General features: G+C 37.3%; 1 protein-coding gene across 7 annotated transcripts in view; it reads left to right on the top strand.

Moving 5' to 3' along the window:
* Positions 1-22,876, top strand: part of RUNDC3B (RUN domain containing 3B) — a gene marked incomplete at its 3' end in the record, with an annotated part of 118,094 nt that overhangs the window by 52,796 nt on the left and 42,422 nt on the right. The window lies entirely within an intron of this gene.

A 22,876-nucleotide genomic window follows, 5' to 3' on the forward strand; every position in this document is an offset into this window, starting at 1 on the left:
ACTGTCTCCTTAGGAAACTGCAGTTTGCCATCTGAACATATATCTGCCTTGGTTTATCTTTTCAGGCTTAACATTATGCTTGGAATATCTCTTTTTAAATTATTTCTAATTCTCACTTTTTCAACACTTGCGGTTTCATTGTTTGCATAGACTTTTCCCTGGCCAATTTGAAGAAAAGTACACAAAATTCCTAACAGCATTCTTTTTCTTTCCTCACTACAACATTTATTTCTTTGCTTATAAAGAATATAAATGGACCATTCACTTCTTTAATTCACATATATATTTATATTTATTTAATTATTATAAATATATAATTCACATATATATTTATAATTAATGATTGCTTCATTGTCTTTTTAGGGCAGTCTGTGCCAAAGCGTTTTCCTTGGGTTGTATACACTTAAGAGATGATATACTGCACCATGTGTAAAACAGGACTTTATTAATTTTTATGGTAGTAAAAAAAGGGGTTCATATTAGGGCAAGAGTCATTCCTATCAAGCTCTAGTCTACTAATGTATGTTTATAGCTTTTGTTAAAGAAACCACTTTTCTCCTTTTCCAAAGTATTTGTAAATGAAAATATTCAATAATTTCAATACTGTAGATGTGTACTGTTCAGTACAGTAACCACTAATCACATGCTACTATGTAAATTAAAATTAAGATTTATACAATTATTCATGTAGTTCTTCAGTTGTTGTATTGAACATTTCAGGTGTTCAATGGCTATATGTGGCTTATGGCTACCAAATTAGACAACACAGATAATAGAACATTGCTTCATTATAGAAAGTTCTGTCAGGCACACTGCCTTACACACTTTTAAATTGCCATACTTATTTCAACCTCATTAACCATATTTCTGAAAGAAAAGAAAAGAGTGACACAGCTCTAAATCAGTTTTGATAGAGAAAATTAGGGACAAATATAAAGAAATCATATATCTAGAATCTTAATTTTCATGTCCTGATGCAGTATTTGATATTTTTGGATTAGGAAAAAGTCCAGGCATTTATTATAAAAATTCTGTTAGCTGCTAGCTGGTACAAATTACAGTATTTTTACTTAGGTATCTCTATGTTGTTAGGTAATAAAATCATAACTTTTTCATGTGGGAGATAAATACTATCATGATTATAAATTTGACCAGGATATAAAGAGCTTTAACTAAAAGAACTATTTGCATAAAGTAAATCTGATATATATTTATTGAATTCTTTAAAGTAATATGATACTCCAATGGATTTTATGACATAAAACATTTGTTTCTTTTATTTATCATTACTGGTAAATTTAATTATGAAAGATACTAAGTGCTGAGGATCCTAAGGCTTTGAAAATAAAAATAGTATCAGAAAATTATAGATCAAACCTAAAAATCCTAAATTAATGAAATAAAAACCAAGTTTACAAAGTAATCCTCTCCTATGCAATAACAAGATTACATTAAAGTTATGATAGTCTTTTCTAAGTAGAAATTAAAGCATTAATAATATCTTTAAGTTGTTAGTCTTATTTCTTAGTTTAGGCAGTCAGATGGGGTAGAAATAATTCTTGAATAGACTGTTTTTAGAATTAGTAGTTTAAATATTTAAAGGGAAATGCTTTTTTACTTGTTCTTAGTTGTTAGGTGTGTGGTATGTTTTTTTATAAAAAGGAAATGATTCAGCTCTAAAAATATTCATGAGTAAAAATATTCTTGCAACAATATATAAACATATATTATTCAAACAGAAACATGGCTTAGTATATGTTCATACACATAAACCAATACATACACGTAGTATTTCAATGTGAATATAATGGCTCTGTAATTCTCAAGAAAGGAACTAAGGAGGGAATTATTTCAAACATACCTATTTGGAAGGTTAGATTTGTAAAATGCAAGCAAACTATTAAAAAAAAATAGTTATATCTTACCTTTTGTCTGGATACTTCCTGACATAAGTGCTGTAGAAATGATAAATGTTCTCTAATCCTTTAGAAATCTTGACAGTATCTGAATCAAGTGATTTCTTCTTGTTCCACTCTACACAGATAAAGAGTAATGACATTCTTTACAATGGTGATACAAGTTTTTACCCCAGTAGAGAAGGAGGAGCTACATGAGCTAACACAGGCCAGCTTGAAGTACTAATCAGTGAAAATCCAAGGATAAGATTGGGTACAGAAATATAGTAAATCCTCATTTTGGAGTAAATGACGATGGCCCTAAAATATTAGAGAAACTCGTGTGATCTTTTTGCTAAGGTGGAGGATGTCTTGGTAAGCAATTGAGAAAAATCCTTGAAGAGTTTTATGATATAGGGATTGATATGTTATTAGGAAATAGTCAGAGTTGGGAAATAGACACAGTCAATATTAGAATCCAAGCTAAAAAAAAAAGGAGGGGGGGAATTGTTTTAATAGGTTACTGGGAAGACCTAGAAATAGAGAAGCAAGATAGAAGCTGAAATAATTTGCTCAAAGTTTTAATTTTCCCCCACCCACAGACTGAAAAATAATTAGAAAAGTTAAGCTAAAAAATACAAATGTAACATTTGAAACAAGATTGAAAATATTCTGATAAGAATTTAAAATAACAAATACAGAAAATATAGAGACCAATTAGCTTTATAGAGGCCTGTTTATTACTTTGTAATTGTACCACAGTAACTTAATTTATAATGACAACAGTTGTGTTCAGAAGAAATGTTAATTTTCTCAATATTATAGTAGGAGTAAGAGGAGTACAGTGTAAGATAAAACTTTTAAAAATTACCAAGCTGGACTTCTGGTCAAGATAGCAGTGTGTGGGTAAACAATACTCTCATCATCCTGCAGCCATATTAAAATTACAACTAAACTACATAACAACCGTCATTAAGAACCACTTGAAATCTAGCCCTGGCTAGTTTTGCTCAGTGGTTAGAGCGTCAGCCTGTGGACTGAAGGGTTTCGGGTTTGATTCCCAGTCAAGGGCATGTACCTGGTTGCAGGTTCAATCCCCGGCCCTATTGGACACATGCAGGAGGCAACCAATTGATGTGTCTCTCTCACATTGATGTTTCTTTCTCTTTCTCCCTTTCCCTCCCTTCCACTCTCTCTAAAAATCAATGGAAAAAATATCCTTGGGTGGGGATTAACCAAAAAAACAACAACAAAACTCCACCTGAAATCTAGCTGAATAAAAGTCCTACAACTTGGGATTTAAAGAAGAAGCCACATTGAGACTGATAGGAGGAGGGGTGGAGATGCAGAATGGGCTGGTTCCACACTCAAATGTGGCAGATAAAGATCAGGAGGGATATTTCCATTTTGGAGATCCCTCCTAGGAAGCAAGGGGCATCAGTCCCACATCAGGCCCCTAGGCCCAGGGTTCCAGTGCTGGGAGGAGAAGTCCCCATAATTTCTGGCTGTAAAAGCTAGCAGGGATTGAGGTTGAGTGAGAGAGGGGGCTGCTGGAGTCCCAGGCAGTTCTTAAAGGGCCCACACAGGGACTTACTTTAACTCATTTCCTCTGAGCTTCAGGACTGGGGCAGCAGCTTGAAAGGCACCAGGGACATAAGGGGAGGAACTGAATTGTCTGGCATCAGGATGAGAGGTGAGGGGAGGACAGCCTTCTCCCAGACAAAAGTGAAGGCAGAGGCCATTGTTCCTTTAATGAGCCCTCCCCCCACAGAGCTAGTAGGCAGGTGCCATATCTGAGTCTCCATCAACCTGGCTATCACTGTTTGCCCAGCCCTAGTGATTCCCTTAGACCCACCCCCTCTAAACTTGTGGGTCCATCTAAGCTGTTTCCAGTGGCTTTTCCATGCAAATGACCTACCTTGATTCAAGCTTCAGACTTTCCTAAAATCTCTCAAACAAGCAGCATCTGGTTTCAGCTTGCCCTCTACCTCTGTTTAAGTGGTTTCAAGCCCAGCAGTAGCAGTAACTGACTGTGGTTGGAAGCTTGGCCCTTCCTGTGCACCTCCAAGCCCAGCACAAGTAGCAGCCATCTTCAGATCACTTTGTACCTCAAGCTGCTTGACCCTGGACAGAACACAGGTGGCAGCTAACCTTAGCATGCACCTCTTGGTAGACCTCAAGGCCAACACACCCAGTGGACAGCTTCAGACCACATTGAAGCACCACCCAACCACCTCCTCGGTGACACAGTCAAGGGGCAGACTTAGTGGGCACCAGAGCCCCACTGAAGTAAGTCCTGCTCTGTGGGACAGGATTTGCACAGCTGATTCTCCATGGTGGTTGGTGGTCATAGCCAGTCATTGCAGCGGATTGGCCTGATGGTAAATCCCTCCCATTGATGTGCCAAAAGCATTCACAGCTCAACTACAAGAGGAGGATGTACATAGACCACCTGGGGGGAGGCGCACCTGGAGTGCCCAGCTCTGGTGATCAGGGAGGCTGTGCCACTGGATGCTGTAGGGCACCTACTACATTAGGCCACTCTTCCAATCCCAGCAGATGTAGCAGCTCTGCCTAATACACAGAAACAAACACAGGGAGGCTGCCAAAATGAGACAAAAAAACATGACCCAACTGAAACAGAACAAAATTCCAGAAAAAGAACTAAACTAAATGGAGACAAGCAATCTACTAGATGCAGAGTGCAAAATACTGGTTATAAGGATGCTCAGAGAATTTAAGGGAAAAGTAGTTAAACTTAGAACTTCAACAGCATAAATAAGGACATGGAAACTATAAAAAAAAAAAGCAGTTAGAAATGAAGGATACACTAACTGAAATGAATAATTCCCAGGGAATCAACAGTAGAGTAGATGAAGCTGAGAATCAAATCAGTGATTTGGAATATAAGGAAACAAAAAATACCCAATCAGAACAGCAAAAAGATAAAACAATTCAAAAAAATGAAGATAATGTAAGTAGCCTTTGGGATAACTTCAAGCACACTAACATTTGCTTCATGGGGTTTCCAGAAGGAGAAGAAGGAGAGAAGGATACTTGAAACCTATTTGCAAAAATAATGACAGAAAACTTCACTAACCTGGTGATGGAAATAGACATTCAAGTCCAGGAAGCTCAGAGAGTCCCAAACAAGATGAACTCAAAGACGCTTACACCAAGACACATCATATTTAAAATGCAAAAGGTTGCCCTGGCCAGTGTGGCTCAGTTGGTTGAGCATCATACCATGCACTGAAAGGTTGCTGGTTTGATTCCCAGTCAGAGCACATACCCAGGTGCTGGATTTGATTCCTGGTTGGGGTGCATGTGGGAGGCAACTGATTAATGCTTCTCTTTCACATCAATATTTCTTTCTCTTTCCTTCTCCCTTCCTTCTGTCTCTAAAATCAATAAAAACAGCCCTAGCAGTTTTTGCTCAGTGGTTAGAGCATCAGCCTATGGACTGAAGGTTCCTGGGTTTGGTTCCTGTCAAAGGCATGTACCTTGGTTGCAGGCTGGATCCCTGGCCTTGGTTGAAGCACACGCGGGAGGCAACCAATGGATGTGTCTCTCTTACGTCAATGTTTCTCTCGCTCTCTCCCCCTTCCACTCTCTCTGAAAAGCAATGGAAAAAATATCCCAAGGTGAGGATTAAAAAAATAATAATAAAATAATAAAATAAAAACATTTTTTAAAATGCAAAAGGTTAAAGACAAAGAGAGACTCATAAGAGCAGAAAGAGAGAAGCGGCTAATTACCTATAAGGGAGCTCCCATAACAGTGTCAGCTGATTTCTCAACAAAAACTTTGCAGGCCAGAAGGGATTGGCAAGAAATATTCAAAGTGTTGAAAAGCAAGGACCTATAACCAAGATTACTCTACCCAGCAAAGCTATCATTTAGAATCGAAGGACATATAAAGAGCTTCTCAGACAAGGAAAAGCTGAAGGAATTCACCACCAAATGAGTATTACATGAAATGTTAAAGGATCTTCTTTAAGAAGAAGAAGAAAAAAACCCACAAAAAATATGAACAATGAAATGCCAATAAATGCATGTCATCAACAATTGAATCTAAAAAACAAAATAAGCAAAAAAACAGAACATAGACAGACTCATAGATACAGAAAACATTTTGACGATTGCCAGGTAGGAGGCTGGTTGGGAGGATGAGTGAAAAAGGTGAAGGAGGAATAAGAAGTACAGATTGGTTGTTACAGAATAGTCATGGGGATGTAAAGTACAGCATAAGGAATACTGTCAATAATATTCTAATAACTATGTATGGGGCCAGATGGGTATGAGATTTATCGGGATAATCAGTAAGTTATATAATGTCTAATCACGGGTGTACACCTAAAACTAATATGATATGTCAACTGTAATTGAAAAATAAAAATGATTTAAAAAATTTTAAAAAGCCTGGGCAGATGTGGCTCAGCGGTTGAGCATCAACCTAGGATCCAGGAGATCGGGGTTCAATTCCCGGCCAGGGCACATGCCCGGGTTGTGGGCTAGGCAGCTGATCAATGACTCTCTCATCATTGATGTTTCTGTCTCTCTCTCTCCCCCTCCTCTCCTCTCTCTGAAATCAATAAAGATATATTTTTTAAAAATTAAAAAAAAATTACCGAGCACATGCAGGAGGCAACCAATGAATGTGTGTCTCTCTCACATCGATGTTTTTCTCTCTCTCTTTCTCTCTCTCTTTCCCCTTGTGAAAAAAAATAGTTGATAAACACTTTTCTCAATTATAGAAAGATATAATAGTGATAAATTACCACATCTTTCAAGAGCTAAGAAAGACTTTTGAAATCTGAATCTGTTTAAAAAGTTTTACATTATTAAGATGAAAAAGTAAACATCTAAAGGTGTGCCTCACAGCATATACAAAAATTAACTCAAAATGGATCAGGTTTATGTGTAAAAAACTCTTAGAAGAAAAACATATATGTTAATTGTCACGACCTTGGATTAGGCAGTAGTTTCCTAGATATGATACTAAATGCATGAACCACAAAAGAAAAAACATAGATAAATTGGATACAATCATTATTTAAAACTTTGTGTTTTGAGGAATATCATCAAGAAAATGAGATGACCATAGAATGGGAGAAAATTTTTGCAAGGCATGTATTTGATAATGGACTTGTATCTACATGTATATGAAGAATTCTTACAACTTAGTAATCAAAAGAAAACATTTAAATTGGGCAAAGAATCTGAATAGGCATTTTCCCAAACACATGCAAATGACCAATAAACACATCAAAGATGCTCAGCATCTTTAGCCATCAGTGAATTGCAAATCAAAACCACAATGAGATATTACTGCACGCCCACTATGATGGCTACAGTCAAAAGAACACATAATGCCCTGGCTCAGTTGATTGGAGTGTCAGCCCGTACAATAAAAGGTTACAGGTTCGATCCCCAGTTAGGATGTGTACAGAAGGCAGCTGATCAGTTTTTCTCTCTCCCCTTCTCTCTCTCTCTCTCTAAAAAAAAACAATACATAATAAGTGTTGGTAAGGATGTGGAAAAATTGGAACCCTCATACATTGATGGTGGGAAAGCAAAATGATGCAGCCCCTTTGAAAAAGTCAGGCAATTTCTCAAAAGCTTAAATAAAGAATTACCATATGACCCATTACATTACAAAGAGAGAGAGTGAGAGAGAGATCACCAAGAGAATTGAAAACATATTTACACATGAAGAAATAATGTGTACGTAAATGTTTGTAGCAGCATTATTCAAAATAGCCAAAAGTGTAAACAACCCAAATGTCCATCAACTGACAAGTGAATAAACAAAATGTATATTCCATGCAGTGGAATGTTTTTCAACCATAAAAAGAAATGAAGTGCTTTTTTTTTTTTAACCACTCTTGGTAATTGTGTAGTCATTAGGTGCGGATCTGTTACCTCTTTTGTGAAATGGCAGCTGATACTCCAGAGCTTGCCATGGCTGTTGAAAGCCCAAGGAAAGAGTCAAGACTGAGAACAAAGGTCATGTTAATTTGAAGGTGGTGGAGCAGGATGATTCTGTGGTGCATTATAAGACTTAGTCTATTAATGAAAGCCTGTTGTGAACTCCAGGGTGTGTCAACAGGGCAGATCATATTCTCATTTGAAAGGCCGTCAATCAGTGAAACAGACACACCTGCACAGTTGGAAATAGAGGGTGAAAATAAAATTGATGTGTTCTAGCAGCAGACAGCAGATGTCTACTACAAAGGGAACATGCTACTTTACTCCAGAACTCTGGTCCTACAGACCAAGAAGACATTCTCAGTTAGAAAACTGCAATTTGGCTCTACCACATCTGACTACTAGAGTATAATTTCCTTTATTCTTTCATTTTTTCCTTCCCCCACTTTTTTTTTATTGTTCAAAATATTACAGATGTCCCCTTTTTCCCCCATTGACCCCCACTTCTGTATTGTACATCAAATGAAGAAGAGATGGGAAAAATACCAGTTCAGTGAAAATACTCCTTTTCTTTGTGCTCATACTCACTTTTATCTTTTTTTTAAATATATGTTTTTATTGACTTCAAAGAGAGGGAGGGAGAGGGAGAGAGAGATAGAAACACCAATGATGAGAGAGTAATTGATTGGCTGCCTCCTGCATGCCCTGCACTGGGGATGAAGCCCGAAGCCTGGGCATTTGCCCTGACTGGGAATCAAACCGAGATCTCATAGATCATAGGCTAATGCTTGACCACTGAGCCACACCAGCTGGGCTTAGCTTTTACCTTTATATTCCAGTAGGCTATTTTGCTTTTACTATTTAATAAAAAAAACAAAAACATATAAATCTTTTCATACCTTGTTTGATTGGAGAATTTTAATGTTTTTCATTTATCATTGTAAAACCAAAGACAGTTTTATAACTTTTTAAAAAAATATATATCTTTATTGATTTCAGAGAGAGGAAGGGAGAGGGAGAGAGTTGAAACAATGATGAGAGAGTCATCATTGATTGGCTGCCTCCTGCAGGCCCCCGAACGGGGATCGAGCCCACAACCCCAGCATGTGCTCTGACCAGAAATCAAACTGCAATCTCCTGGATCCTAGGTCGATGGTCAACTGCTGAGCCATGCCCAGCCAGGCTATAACTTTCTTGTATGTAGCTGTTATATGTAGAGCAACCTGTCTTTAAGTAGGGATAAATAAAAGAAATGAATCCTGGATAGTTTTTCTTCAAGTCACATATCTTGTTTAAATAAAATGCTTGTAAAAAAATTTTTTTTTAAAGAAATGAAGTACATGCTACAACATGAATTTTGAAAACATTACATTGTCAAAGAGCCAGTCACAAAAGACCAGATAGTATATGATTTCATTTATATGAAATTTTCAGAATAAGTAAATCTATATAGACAGAAAGTAGGTCACTGGTTGTGTGGGCAGGGCTGGGTGGGGTGAGAGGTTTTGGAGGGAATAGGGTGAGTGCTAATGGGTGCATGGTATCTTTTTGGGGTAATGAAAATATGTGTGAATATATTGGAAACCACTGAATTATATTTTAAGTGATAAATTATGCAAACTATATCTTAATAAAGCTATTAAAAATTTTAAGGCTTATTGAATTATATATGGGGTAAGAATGATAACTAATCAACCTAGTGAATACCACTTGCCCCTAGCTGGTGATTCAAAACCTGCCTCAGGCTACTTGTGTACCACCAGAGGCTCTTTCGGTGGCTGAGCCTAACAGGCAGGTGGCAAATGAGGACAAATTTGGGGGTGCTTTGGGACTTTTGCTGACCTGTCTCAGGCTCATTACTGGTGGAAACCTCACTATGCAGCTTGACTCCTCTCTGTGCATGCATGCCCAGCAGAGGCAGCCATCTACTGTGGATTGCTTTGTACTTCCTAACAGCTAGCCCAGAAGTGGTTACAGGGAGTGTCTGACATTGACCTGCACTGGAGTCCCTCCCAAGAGGCCCCAGAACCAGCTTACCCAGTGGCTGTCCTTCAGATCACAGCAAAGTACAATATGATTAGCTCCACAAGTGTCATACCCAAAGAGATCCGAGCAGGCACCAGACCCTGCTAGGGCCAATTGTGCTGTGTGGGTTAGCCCTGGCACAGCAGCTCTTACACTGTGGTTGGGGTCAATCCTCACAATCAGCAAGCCTGAGGGCCAGCCTCACCTATGAACAGGCCAACAGCAATCAAGACTAAATTACAACAGGAGGGCTAGATAACTCATACAATGGACACTCCTAGAGCACCTAGCTCAGGTGATCATGGTGACTGCACCACAGAGACTCACAGGACACTTACTAAAAAGGCCACTCTACCAAAACTGGGAGACAAAGCACATCTACCTAATACACAGAAACAAATACAGAGAGGCAGCCAAAATGGGGAGACAAAGAAACATACTCCAAATGAAAGAACAGGAGAAATCCCCAGCAAAAGAACTAAATGAAATAGAGGCAAATGCAGAGTTCAAAACACTGGTTATAAGGCTCCTCAGTTAACTTTGTGGAAGAGTAGATGAGCTTAGTGAATACTTCAACAAAGAGATAGGAAACATAAAAATGGAGATAGAAAATATGAAAAAGAGCCAGTCAGAAATAAATAACAGTATCTGAAATGAAGAATGCACTATAAGGAATTAATAGCAGATTAGATGAAGAAGAGAATCAAATTAGCAATTTGGAAGACAAAATAGCAGAAAATACCCTTACAGAGCAGCAAAAAGAAAAAAAATTTTAAAAACAAAGATAGTTTAAGGAGCCTCTGGGACAACATCAAGCATAACAACATCCACATCGTAGAGGTCCCAGAAGGAGGAAAGAGCAAGGGATTGAGAATGTATTTGAAGAAATGACTGAAAACTTCTCCAACATGGTGAAGTAAAAACAGACACAAGTCCAGGCACCACAGAATGTCCCAAACAAGATAAACCCAAAGAGGCCCACACCAAGACACGAAATAGCAAAGGTTAAAGATAAAGAGAGGAACTTAAAAGCAGCAGGAAAAAGACAGTCACCTACAAAGGAGCTCCCATAACGCTGTCAGATGATACCTCAACAGAAATATTTCAGACCAGAAGAGATTGGCACAAAATACCGAAGTGATAAAAAGCAAGGACCTATAACCAAGACTACTTTACTCAGCAAGGCCATCATTCATAATTGAAGGAGAAGTAAAGAATTTCCAAAACAAGAAACAGCTAAAGGAGTTCATTACCATCAAACCTGTATTACAAGAAATGTAATAAATACATACCTATTAATAATCGCTTTAAATGTAAATGACTTAAATGCTCCAAACAGAAGACATAAAGTAGATGAATGGATAAAAAAACAAAACCCATATGTATGCTATCTACAAGAGACCCACTTCAGATCAAAAGACACACACAAAGTGAAAGTAAAGGGATAGAAAAAGATATTTCATGCAAATGGAAATGTAAAAGAAAGCTGGGGTAGCAATACTTATATCAGACAAAGGAGACTTTAAAATAAAGGCTATAATAGATAAAAAATGACATTACATAATGATAAAGGGATCAATCCAAAAAGAAGATATAATCCTTGTAAAAATTTATGCACCCAATATAGGAGCACCTAAATATATTGAGCAGATATTGATGGACATAAAGGAAGAGATTGATAGTAATCCAGTCATTGTAGTGGGTTTTAATATCCCATCGCCATTACTGAATAGATCTTCCAGACAGAAAATCAACAAGGAAGCAGCAGCCATAAATGACACACTAGATCAGATGGATTTAATTGATATCTTCAGAGCATTTCACCTCAAAGCAGCAGAATATATATTCCTTCAAGTGCACATGGAACATTTTCCAGGATAGGCCATATGTTAGGCCACAAAACAAATCTCAGTAAGTTTAAGAAGACTGAAATATCAGTCATCTTCTCCAACCACAATGGTATAAAAACTAGAAATCACAAGGAAAAAAACCTGGAAAATACACAAACACATGGAGGCTAAAAATATACTGAACAGTAAATGGGTTAATAATGAAATAAAGGAAGAAATCAAAAGATACTTTGAGACAAATGAAAATGAAAACACATCCCCAAATCAGTGACAGCTTTCCTAAGAGGGAAATTCTTAGGCCTACCTGAAGAAATAGGAAGAATTGCAAATACACAATCTAACCTTACACCTCAAAGAACTTGAAAAAGAACAACAAACAAAATCCAAAGTGAGCAGAAGGAAGGAAACAAAATGGGTCAGAGTAGAAATAAATTTATTTAGTCTAAAAAAAAAAAATACAAAATTTTAATCAAATCAAGAACTGTTTTTTGTAAAGATAAAAAAATGGATAAACCTTTAACGAGACTCATCAAGAAAAAAAGGAGAGGAGCCAAACAAATAAAATTAGAAATTAAAGGAAATGTGACAACTGACATCACATAAATACAAAGGATTATAATAAAATATTATAAATAACTAGATGCTAACAAATTGGGCAATCTGGAAGAAATGGATAAATTCCTTGAAACATAAAATCTTCCAAGACTGAATCAAGAAGAAACAAAATCTGAACAGACCAATTACAGCCAACAAAATACAAACAGTAATCAAAAGACTCCCAATATATAAAAGTCCTGGACCAGATGACTTCACAGGTGAATTTTACCAAACAGTCAAAGAAGAACTAACACCTTTTCATCTCAGACTATTCCAAAAAATTCAAGACAGAAGACTCCCAAGCTTATTTTATGAGACCAGCATTATCCTAATTCTAAAACCGTACAAAGATAGTACAAAGAAAGAAAATACAGGCTAAAATTTCTGATGAAATAGATGCAAATATCCTCAACAAAATATTAGCAAACTGAATTTAGGAATACATTAAAAAGATGATGCACCATGATCAAGTGGGATTAACTCCTGGAATGCAAGGTTGGTACAATATTTACAAATCAGTTAACGTGATACACCACATAAACTAGATAAAAGATAAAAATTATATGATCATATCAATAGAGGCAGAAAAGCATTTCACAAAATCCACCCATTTATGATAAAAATTCTCAGCGAAGTGGGAATAGAGGGAACATACCTCAATGTAATAAAGGCTATATATGACAAACCTACAGCCAACATCATACTCAATGGGGAAAAACTAGAAGTGTTTTCCTTAAGATCAGGAAGAAGATAGGGATGTCCACTTTCACCACTCTTATTCAACATAGTACTGGAAGTCTTAGCCACAGCAGTCAGACAAGAAGAAGAAATAAAAGGCAATCAAATTGGGAAGGAAGAAATAAAACTGTCATTATTTGTAAATGACATGACACCATATATAGAGAACCCTAAAGAGTCCATTGAAAAAAACTATTAGAACAGATAAAGAAATTCAGTAAAGTAGCAGGATAAAAAAATAAATACTCAGAAATTGGTTACATTGTTATACACCAATAAGGAACTGTCAGGTTACAATTGCATCAAAAAATATAATACCTATGAGTAAATTTAATCAAGGAGGTAAAAGCCTTGTACTCAGAAAATTATAAGATCCTAAAGACAGAAACTGAAGAAGATACAAATAGATGGAAGCATGTATTTTCCTCATGGATAGGAAGAATTAAAATCAATAAAATGTCTGTATCCAATCTATAGATTCAATGTAATTCCTATAAAAATACCAATGTCAGAACTAGAACAGATAATTTAGAAATTTATATGGAACCACAAAAGACCCTGAATAGTCACAGCAGTCTTGAAAAAGAACAAAGTTGGATGTATCATGCTCCCTGCTATCAAAGTATGCTAACTGTACTTCAGGGCTATAGTAATTAAAACAGCATGGTTGCCCTGGCCAGCTTGGCTCAGTGGTTAGAGTGTTGGCCCTTGGACCGAAGGGTAGCAGGTTTGATTCCATGGTCAAGGGCACATACCTTGGTTGCAGGTTCCTTGTCGAGGTGCATTCGAGAGGCAACCAATCGATGTGTTTCTTTCACTTCGATATTTCTCTCTCTCTCTCCTGTCCTCCCTCCCTTCCACTCTCTCTAGAAAGCAATGGAAAAAACATCCTCAGGTGGTGATTAAAAAACAAACAAAAACCCAGCATGGTACTTGCATGAAAACAGACACACAGGTCAGTGGAACAGAAGAGAGCCCAGAAATAAACCCACAACTATATGGTCAGTTACTATGTGACAAAGGAGGAAAGAACATACAATGGGGTAAAAACAGTCTATTCAATAAATGGTGCTAGGGAAATTGGACATATATATGCAAAGAAAAAAGAAACTGGACCACCTTATTACACCGTATCCAAGAATAAACTCGAAGTGGATTAAAGACAAATGTAAGACTCGAAACTATAAAACTCCTTGAAGAAAACATAGGCAGTAAAATCTTTGACATTTCTCCGAGCAATGTATTTTCTGCTGTATCTCCTCAGGCAAGGGAAACAAAAGACAAAAATAAACAAATGGGACTACATCAAACTAAGAAGTGTTTGCACCACAAAGGAAACCTTCAACAAAACAAAAAGACAACGTACAGAATGGAAGAAGATATTTGCCAATGATACATCCAATAAGGACTTAATACTTAAAATTTATAAAGAACTCATACAACTCAACACCACAAAAACAAAGTCTAATTAAAAAATGGGCAGAAGACCTGAATAGACACTTTCCCATGGAGGACATACAGATGGCAAATAGACATAAAAAAGATGCTCAACATCTCTAGTCATCAGAGAAATGCAAATTAGAACCACAATGAGATACCATCTCACACCTGTCAAAATAGCTACCATCAATAAATCAACAAACAGTATATGTTGGTGAGAATGTGGAGAAAACGGAACCCTCATGCACCGTTGGTGGGAATGCAGATTGGTGCAGCCTCTGTGGAAAGCAATATGGTGTTATCTCAAAAAATTAAAAATGGAACTGCGTTATGACCCAGTGATTCCACTTCTGGGTATATATCTGAAGAAACCCAAAACACTAATTTGAAAGAATATATGCACCCATATGTTTCATCAAAACATTATACGCAATAGCCAAGATACGGAAGCAACCCAAGTGCCCATCAATAGATGAGTGGATGAAAAAGTGGTGGTACATACATACAATAGAATATTACTCTGCCATGAAATAAAATAAAGAAATTTTACCATTTGCAATAGCATAGATGGACCTAGAGGGTATTATGCTAAGTGAAATAAGTCAGAGAAAGACAAATACCATATGATTTCACTTATATGTGGAATCTAAAGAGCAAAATAAACGAACAGACAAAATAGAAATAGATTCATAGATACAGAGATCAGACTGATGGTTGCCAGAGGGTGGTGGTGGGTGGTGGGCTGGGTAAGAAAGGTGAAGGTATTAAGAAGTACAAATAGGTAGTCACGAAATAGTCACAGGGATGTAAAGTACAGCAGTGGGAATACAGTCATTAATATTGTAATGACTTTGTATAGTGCCAGCTAGGTACTTGAAATATCAGGGGACCACTTTGTAAAGTATATGATAGTCTGATGACTATGCTGTATACCTGAAACTAATACAAAATAATATTGAATGCAAACTGTAATTGAAAAATAAAAAAATACAAAAGGTTAGCTAAAAAAGCTAACATAGGTTTTTTGGGGTTTTTTTGTGTGTTTTTTTTAATTATTGTTTAAAATATTACAGATGTCCCTTTTTCTCCCCAATGACCCGTTCCACCCCGTTCCTTCCCCCTCCCCAGTCCCTCTCCCCACCATTGTCCATGTCCTTGGGTTGTGTATATATGCATATAAATTCTTTGGTTACTCTCTCCCCCTCCACCCACCCGCCCTCCACCATCCCTCTGACATTCGTCAGTCTCATCTATGCTTCCATGTCATTGAATCTATTCTGTTCATCAGTTTATTAAGTTCTTTAGATTCCATGTATAAGCGAGATCACATAACATAAGTTTTTATAGGTTAAGAGAGGAAGAAAAGTGAATTCCACTATTTCACAGGGAAAACATAAAATCTCAGATGTAAGGTTGTCTCTAGAACAATTTAGTATTAAAGAGTTCTTAGTACTCAACTATTGTCTTTTTGCATTTTCTGTAAAAACAGTTTTGGGCTTATTAAATATCTAAATGTTCTTTTAATATATTTTATTTAAGAATTTTGTTCTTGCTTTTAAGTTTGCATGCAAGCAGTAAATCCACATATTCCTGGAAACAAATTAAGAGAAAGCCTCAAGATATATTTGGCATTATTTTGTATTAAAGATAAGAATAACCTTCCTGCCCTGGCTGGGTAGCTCAGTTAGTTAGAGCGTTGTCACGATACACCAAGGTTGCGGGTTCAATCTTTGGTCAGGGCACATACAAGAAGCAACCAATGAATGCATAAATAAGTAGAACAAAACGATATTTCTTTTTCTCTCTTTCTCCTTTCCTCTCTCTCAAATCAATAATAATAATAATAAAAAGAATTTTCATCATCTTTCGTACAAACATATGACCTGAGAGTAATAAGCATTCAGTGTCCTTTAAACATTGCTATTAGAGAGAACTAGACATTTCTATTAATTTCTTGTTATAAGACCTCCTTACATTAGGAAATTGAACCTGTCATAAACGAATGCTGTCATGCCTGTCACCAATTACACCTTAACTGTATTCTCTTCATTCCTTTTTCTTGTCTTGAAATGTCTGTCCTGCCCGGCCGGGCGTGGCTCAGCGGTTGAGCATCGACTTAGGATCCAGGCGATCAGGGTTTGATTCCCGGTCAAGGCACATGCCCGGTTGCGGGCTGCAGTTGATCAATGACTCTCTCATCATTGATGTTTCTATCTCTCTCTCTCCCTCTCCCTTCCTCTCTCTGAAATCAATAAAGATATATTTAAAAAAAAAAAAAAAAAAAAGAAATGTCTGTTCTTCTACCAGAGGCCATATTCCTCTGAATTCTGTCCCCATTCACTTCTTCCTTTTATTAGCACCTTTCTTCTCTCCCCATCCTCAGTCCAGTTCCTAGGGCTGGATCATTCCCACCCGTATAGGAGCACATAGTCAGTCTATGAGCTACCAAATTTAATGGACATTTCTCTGTCTGGATTGTACCTTACTGTCCAGCTGAAACAGTTGAATATTTCCTCTTTCTTGAAAAACCTCTTTGCTTTTAACTTATATAACATGCCTTGGCTTTGCCCTGTTCCTTTACAATTGCTGTCTCAGGCTTCTTTCCTCTTCCCAACTTCTTAGTGTGAGTATCATCTGGGCCCTGTCCTTCACTGTCTACTCTTCTTCCTCTATTCATTTTTCTTTTTGTCTCTCTTCCTAGAATTTATTCATCTCCCTATAGCTTTAAAAACCACCTATAGGAACATGACACCACATTTAAATCTCTAGCTAGATAGTTCAGATATCTTGATTTCCCACACCCAACCCCCTTCCAACCCTGTTTGCCTCCTTAGCAAATGACTTCACTACTTACCTACATGGTTGATCAAGTCAGAACCTAAAATTCATATTTGATTCCTCTTTTTTGCTCATTCTGTATAATCATTTTACTGGCAAATCCGGTCAGTTTTACCTCTAAAATCTATCTTGAATCTACCCACTTACCTTTATATCCAGGAGCGCTACAGCAATGCATGCCTCTCTTACCTCTTGCCTACACTCTTTTAGCTTCCCAACTGAGCGTCCAGTTTGCCCCCTTCCAGTAGTCATCCAGCTTCCAGACAGTCTTCTTAAAGGAAAGAGGGATCATGTTAATTCCCATTTACGACATTGAAATTGTTTCTCATTACAGTTCCTGGAGTCAAATCCTGGTATCACCACTGACTAGCCTGTGGAATCTTAGTCCCTCTGCAGCATAATATATGGGTGGTCAGGTTGAAGATAATTTATGTAAAGCACTTACAATTATGCCCAGCACTCAGTCAGTGTTCACAATTATTATTAATGTTATATAGCCTGCAGAGCACTGTGCAGTTAGACTTCTGTGTGCTTAAGGTCTCAGGCTACACCTGCCTTTTTCAAAGTTGGGTTCTCCACTTTTTCTCTATCTCAACAACCTCTTTGCTTTATACTACTTATCATCTCTAATATCTTTTGCTTTTGTCTGTTGCCTATCCTCTCCCCTAGAATGTAAGCTCCATAGAGAGGAACTGTGTTTAGCATGTTCACCATTTTAACTCTAAAACCTCAAACAGCTCTTGCCACATAGCAGGAGTTTTATATACAGGGGTGGGCAAAAGTAGGTTTACAGCTGTGAGTATGTGAAACAGTTTATTCTTATATCATTATTTATTAATTTCGTATTTATTTGTATTACAGCTGTAAACTTGCTTTTGCCCACCCCTGTATTTGTTGATAAAATAAATAATGAATCTCACATTCTTAGCAAGACCTTTGGACATTTACTTTCTGGTCAGTTTTTCATTCTGATTCAGTTTGAACAGAATAAAACATTTATTTATAATGCTATAATCTGTTCTGCATGTCATGATGGAGAATGTTATTTCCTCCCTTAAAGTTTCTTTTTTCATTTTTTTTTTTTAATCCTCACCTGAGGATATTTTCTCCATTGTTTTTTCAGAGAGTGGATGGGGGAGAGGGAGGGGAAGAGAGAGAGAGAGAGAGAAAGAAACAACTATGTGAGACACATCGACTGGTTGCCCCCCACACTCACCTGACTGAGGGTGAGGAGGGAACCCGAAACCCAGGTATATGCCCTTGACCAGGAATCAAACCAGAGACCCTTCAGTGCTTGGGCTGATGCTCTAACCACTGAGCAACACTGGCCGGGGCTTAAAGTTTCTTATATAACATGTAAATTGGGGAAAAGAACAAGAATGTTGATAGTGAAAGTTCTTATAATCTTTCTCATATTTTAATATTGAACTCTCAGTGTGTAGAATACTTCTGACTCTCAAAAAAGGACATTTTGAAAGCATGATATTCTGCAATATCATCATAGTTTATACTGGTTGTTCATTTTGGATCCCACCCAAAGGATATTTTCTATTAAAGTGCCTGAAAGGCCTTAAAATAGTCTTACAGAATGAACACTAAGGATAGCACTATAGAGACATATTTTAATTAAAGTGAAATTATATGTGACAAGAGAAAAAGTATTAGTCTTATTAGGGTATTATTTTAACTACTTTTCTATTCCTAATATTTTTCTAGTCAACTTACAAGTAATTGGAAAAAGTATATCCAATAAAAAAAATAGAGGCTTTTCTTCCAGCTTATAGTCAAATCAAATAGTTCCTTACAATTTTCATTTGCTTCTAACATACAAAACTTTTTAAAGATATAGTCTATTATATAAAACTTTAAATGGAAGTCATATATATTTTTCACCTTGGTACTTTCAATATTTATGTTTTTGCAATTCAGTACAGTGTTTTGGTTAGATCCTTCATATAAAAATATTTTTTTTAGAACAAAAAATATTTTCAACAAAAGAAAGGGAATTTTTTTAGTGTATACCTTACAATTTTGGATTAGTCATCTTAGACTTTATTTTGGTTCATTTGTTACATAACCTTGGTTATATAAGCAAAACTTGATTAATGCTCCAATTTTTCTTTGAGATAAAATGAAGAGGTTGAAAGTTTACAATCTTTTGAAGTCTTTGAAAGTGTTGATAACAGGAATCATATTTTCAGTCAAGATTATTGATGTGTTAGTTTGATTAAGGGAATAAAAAGTTAATTTTTCCTACCAGCTTCTGCCTCCTTAATACACATGAATGACTTGTCTCTGACTAAATTATAAAAATATGATCTTTTTCAGATCAATTCAGTACACTTTTAAATACTATTAAGTTATTTTTAAAATGTTATCTCAAACTTAGAAGTGCATTTTCTGAGCAAGTTTTTTTTTCCTTTATTTTTATTGTTGACACTATTACAGATGTCCCTATATCCCCCCTCCCTTTGCCCACCTCCACCCAACCCCCAACCCCCTTCCCTCTGGCCATCACCACAAGTTTTTTTCTCAACCAGAACTAATAATGAAAAAGTATAGCATACAATGGACAATTCTCTTTTTAAAAATTTTTTATTTTTTAAATTTTTTTATATTTGTCTTTATTGTTGAAATTATTACAGATGTCCCCTTTTTTCCCCTATTGATCCCCTCTACCCCACATCTACCCCACTTCCAGGCCTTCCGCATAACAATGTCTGTGTCCATGGATTATGCTTGTAGACATATAAGTTCTTTGATTAATCTCTCTCCACCCACTCCCCCCCCACCTTTCCTGTGAGATCCTTGTCCATTCTATGCTTCTGTGTCTCTGAATCTATTTTGTTCATCACAATCCACATATGAGTGAGATCATGTAGTACTTGTCTTTCTCTGACTGATTTATTTCGCTAAGCATAATACTCTCCAGTTCCCTCCATGCTATCCCAAAGGATAAGTGATCCTTCTTTTTTACAGCTGCATAGTATTCTGTGGTGTAAATGTACCACAGCTTTTTTATCCACTCACCTACTGATGTGCACTTGAGAAGAATGTATATTCTGCAGTTTTGGGGTGGAATGTTCTGTAAATGTCAATTAAATTCATCTGATCTAGTATGTCATTTAGGGTCACTGTTTCCTTGTTGATTTTATGTCTGGAAGACCTATCCAGTGAAATCAGTGGGGTGTTAAAGTCCCCTAGTGTGACTGTCTTGCTATCGATCTCTCCCTTAAAGTCCTCTAGAAGTTTTGTTTTTTAATTTATGTGCTCCTATATTGGGTGCATCTATGTTCATCAGGGTTATATCCTCTAGTAAGATTGATTCCTTTATTATTATGTAGTGACCTTTCCTGTCTCTCGTTATGGTCTTCAGTTTGAAGTCTATTTTGTCTGATATAAGTATTGCTACCCCAGGTTTTTAAAAAAATTTCCACTTGCATGGAAAAAAATTTTCCATCCCTTCATTCTCATCCTGTGTGAGTCTTTTGTTTTGAGTTAGGTCTTTTGTAGACAGTATATATTTGGGTCATGTTTTCTTATCCATTCAGCCACCCTGTGTCTTGTTATTGGAGCATTTAATCCATTTATATTTAAGGTTATTATTGATAGATACTTATCCATTGCCATTTTAATTCTTTATGCCTATGTTTCTCTTTCTTTCTATTTCTACTTCTAATTACAGCAATTCCTTTAACATTTCCTGCAGTGCTGGTTTGGTGGTGATAAACTCCTTTAGCCATTTTTTTGGTCTGGGAAGCTCTGTATTTCACCATCTATCTTGAATGATAGTCTTGCTGGATAGAGTAGTCTTGGTTTCAGATCCTTGTTTTGCATTACATTGAATACTTTATGCCATTCCCTTCTGGCCTGTAGAGTTTCTGATGAGAAGTCAGCTGACAGCCTTATGGGAGCTTCTTTGTAGGTAACAGATTGCTTTTCTCTAGCTGCCTTTAATATTGCCCATTTGTCTTGAATTCTTGGCATTTTAATTATGATGTGTCTGGGCATGGGCCTCTTTGGATTCTTCTTGCTTGGGACTCTCTATGCCTCCTGAACTTGTGTGACTTTTTCCTTCACCAGGTTAGGGAAGTTATCTGCCATTATTTCTTCAAACGGGTTCTCTAACCCCTGCTTACTTTTGACCTCTTCTGGAATTCCTATAATGCAAATATTGTTACATTTCATGTTGTCCCACAACTGCCTTAGACTGTCCTCCTGTTTTTTAATTGTTTTTTCTTTTTGGATCTCTGATTGAGTGATTTTTTTCTACCCCATATTCTAATTTGCTGATCCAATCCTCGCCTTCCTCTAATCTGCTGTTTATTCCTTCCAATGTATTCTTTATTTCTTCTGTGTCATTCTTCATTTCTTTAATAGTTTCCATATCTTTTTTCATGCTGTTGAACATCCTTACAATCAGTATTCTGAACTCTATATCTGTTAGATTGCTTATCTCCTTTTAATGTAGTTCTTTTTCTGGAGACTTCTCTTCTTTTATTGGAGCTTGTTTTTTTGTCTCCCCATTTTAGCTGCCTGTTTGGGTTTGTTTCTGTGTATTAGGTAGATCTGCTAGAACTCTCAGTCTTTTTGGAGGGTCTCTGGTGCAGGCCAATGTCAGATGCAGTTTGTGACTTGCCCTGAGTACCCTGTTTGGAGCTATCAACAATCCTTGGCTTGAGATCTCCTCTGCTGAGGCTGGGTGTGTTTGGACAGAACCAAGATGCACACCAAAATCTGCTTTTCCAAGGCCCAGGTCCAGAAGCAGATCAGGCAAAGACTCAAAGCACTCTGAAGTCTTCCTCTGGCTGCAGGCTGATTAATTCAGTTCTCTTAATGATCCTCAGGCTGCAGAAACTCTACAGGGTGGGGAAGCTGGTTTTTATCAGTCTCTTAATAAACCTCAGGCTGTAGAAACTCCATGGGGTAGGATGAGAGGTTTTCCAGAAGGGTGGGGCAATTGCCTCCCCCTCAGGCAAAAGCTGCTTGGAAGGTAGATGTCTGCTTTTAAAGTATGGAGGAATGACTTGGCACAGGAATCCAGAGGGGTGCCCTCTGAGCACAGCTCCAGTCCATCCCACCCTCCCTCTGCTGGAGCCCAAGGTGAGTGTCTGCACACGAAACTTTGTGTGTTGGCTCTTTAAGGGGGTGCCTGCATTTTCAGCCACCTCTCCCTGGCCAACAGAAACCTGGCTACTTTTCAAAGCCAGATATTATGTGGGCACCTTTCTCAGTTCTGGTGCTCTTGGCTGGGAAAACCAGCCTGGGGTTTAGGCCCCAGAGTCCTCAGTGGGAACCTCCCACAGCTGAGATATCCCTCTAGACCTTTAGCTGCTGCTTGTGGGAGCCTAGCCAGCCCTCTCTTGCCTCTGCACTTCCTACCAGTCTCTGTGTGGTCTCCACTCTTCCTCCTTGGTTATGAGGGTACTCTCCAGCTAGTCTTCAGTTGTGGTTGATTATTCAGGATGTTTTTCTCTTTTTTCGTTGTAATTCCAGTTTGGTCCCAGGAGAGTGTCAATGTAGCTTCCACTCAAGTCTGCCACCATCTTTAATCCTTGGACAG

The sequence above is a fragment of the Miniopterus schreibersii genome (genome assembly GCF_964146895.1).
Source record: "Miniopterus schreibersii genome assembly, chromosome: 9".
In the NCBI taxonomy this organism is placed as follows: Eukaryota; Metazoa; Chordata; class Mammalia; order Chiroptera; family Miniopteridae; genus Miniopterus; species Miniopterus schreibersii.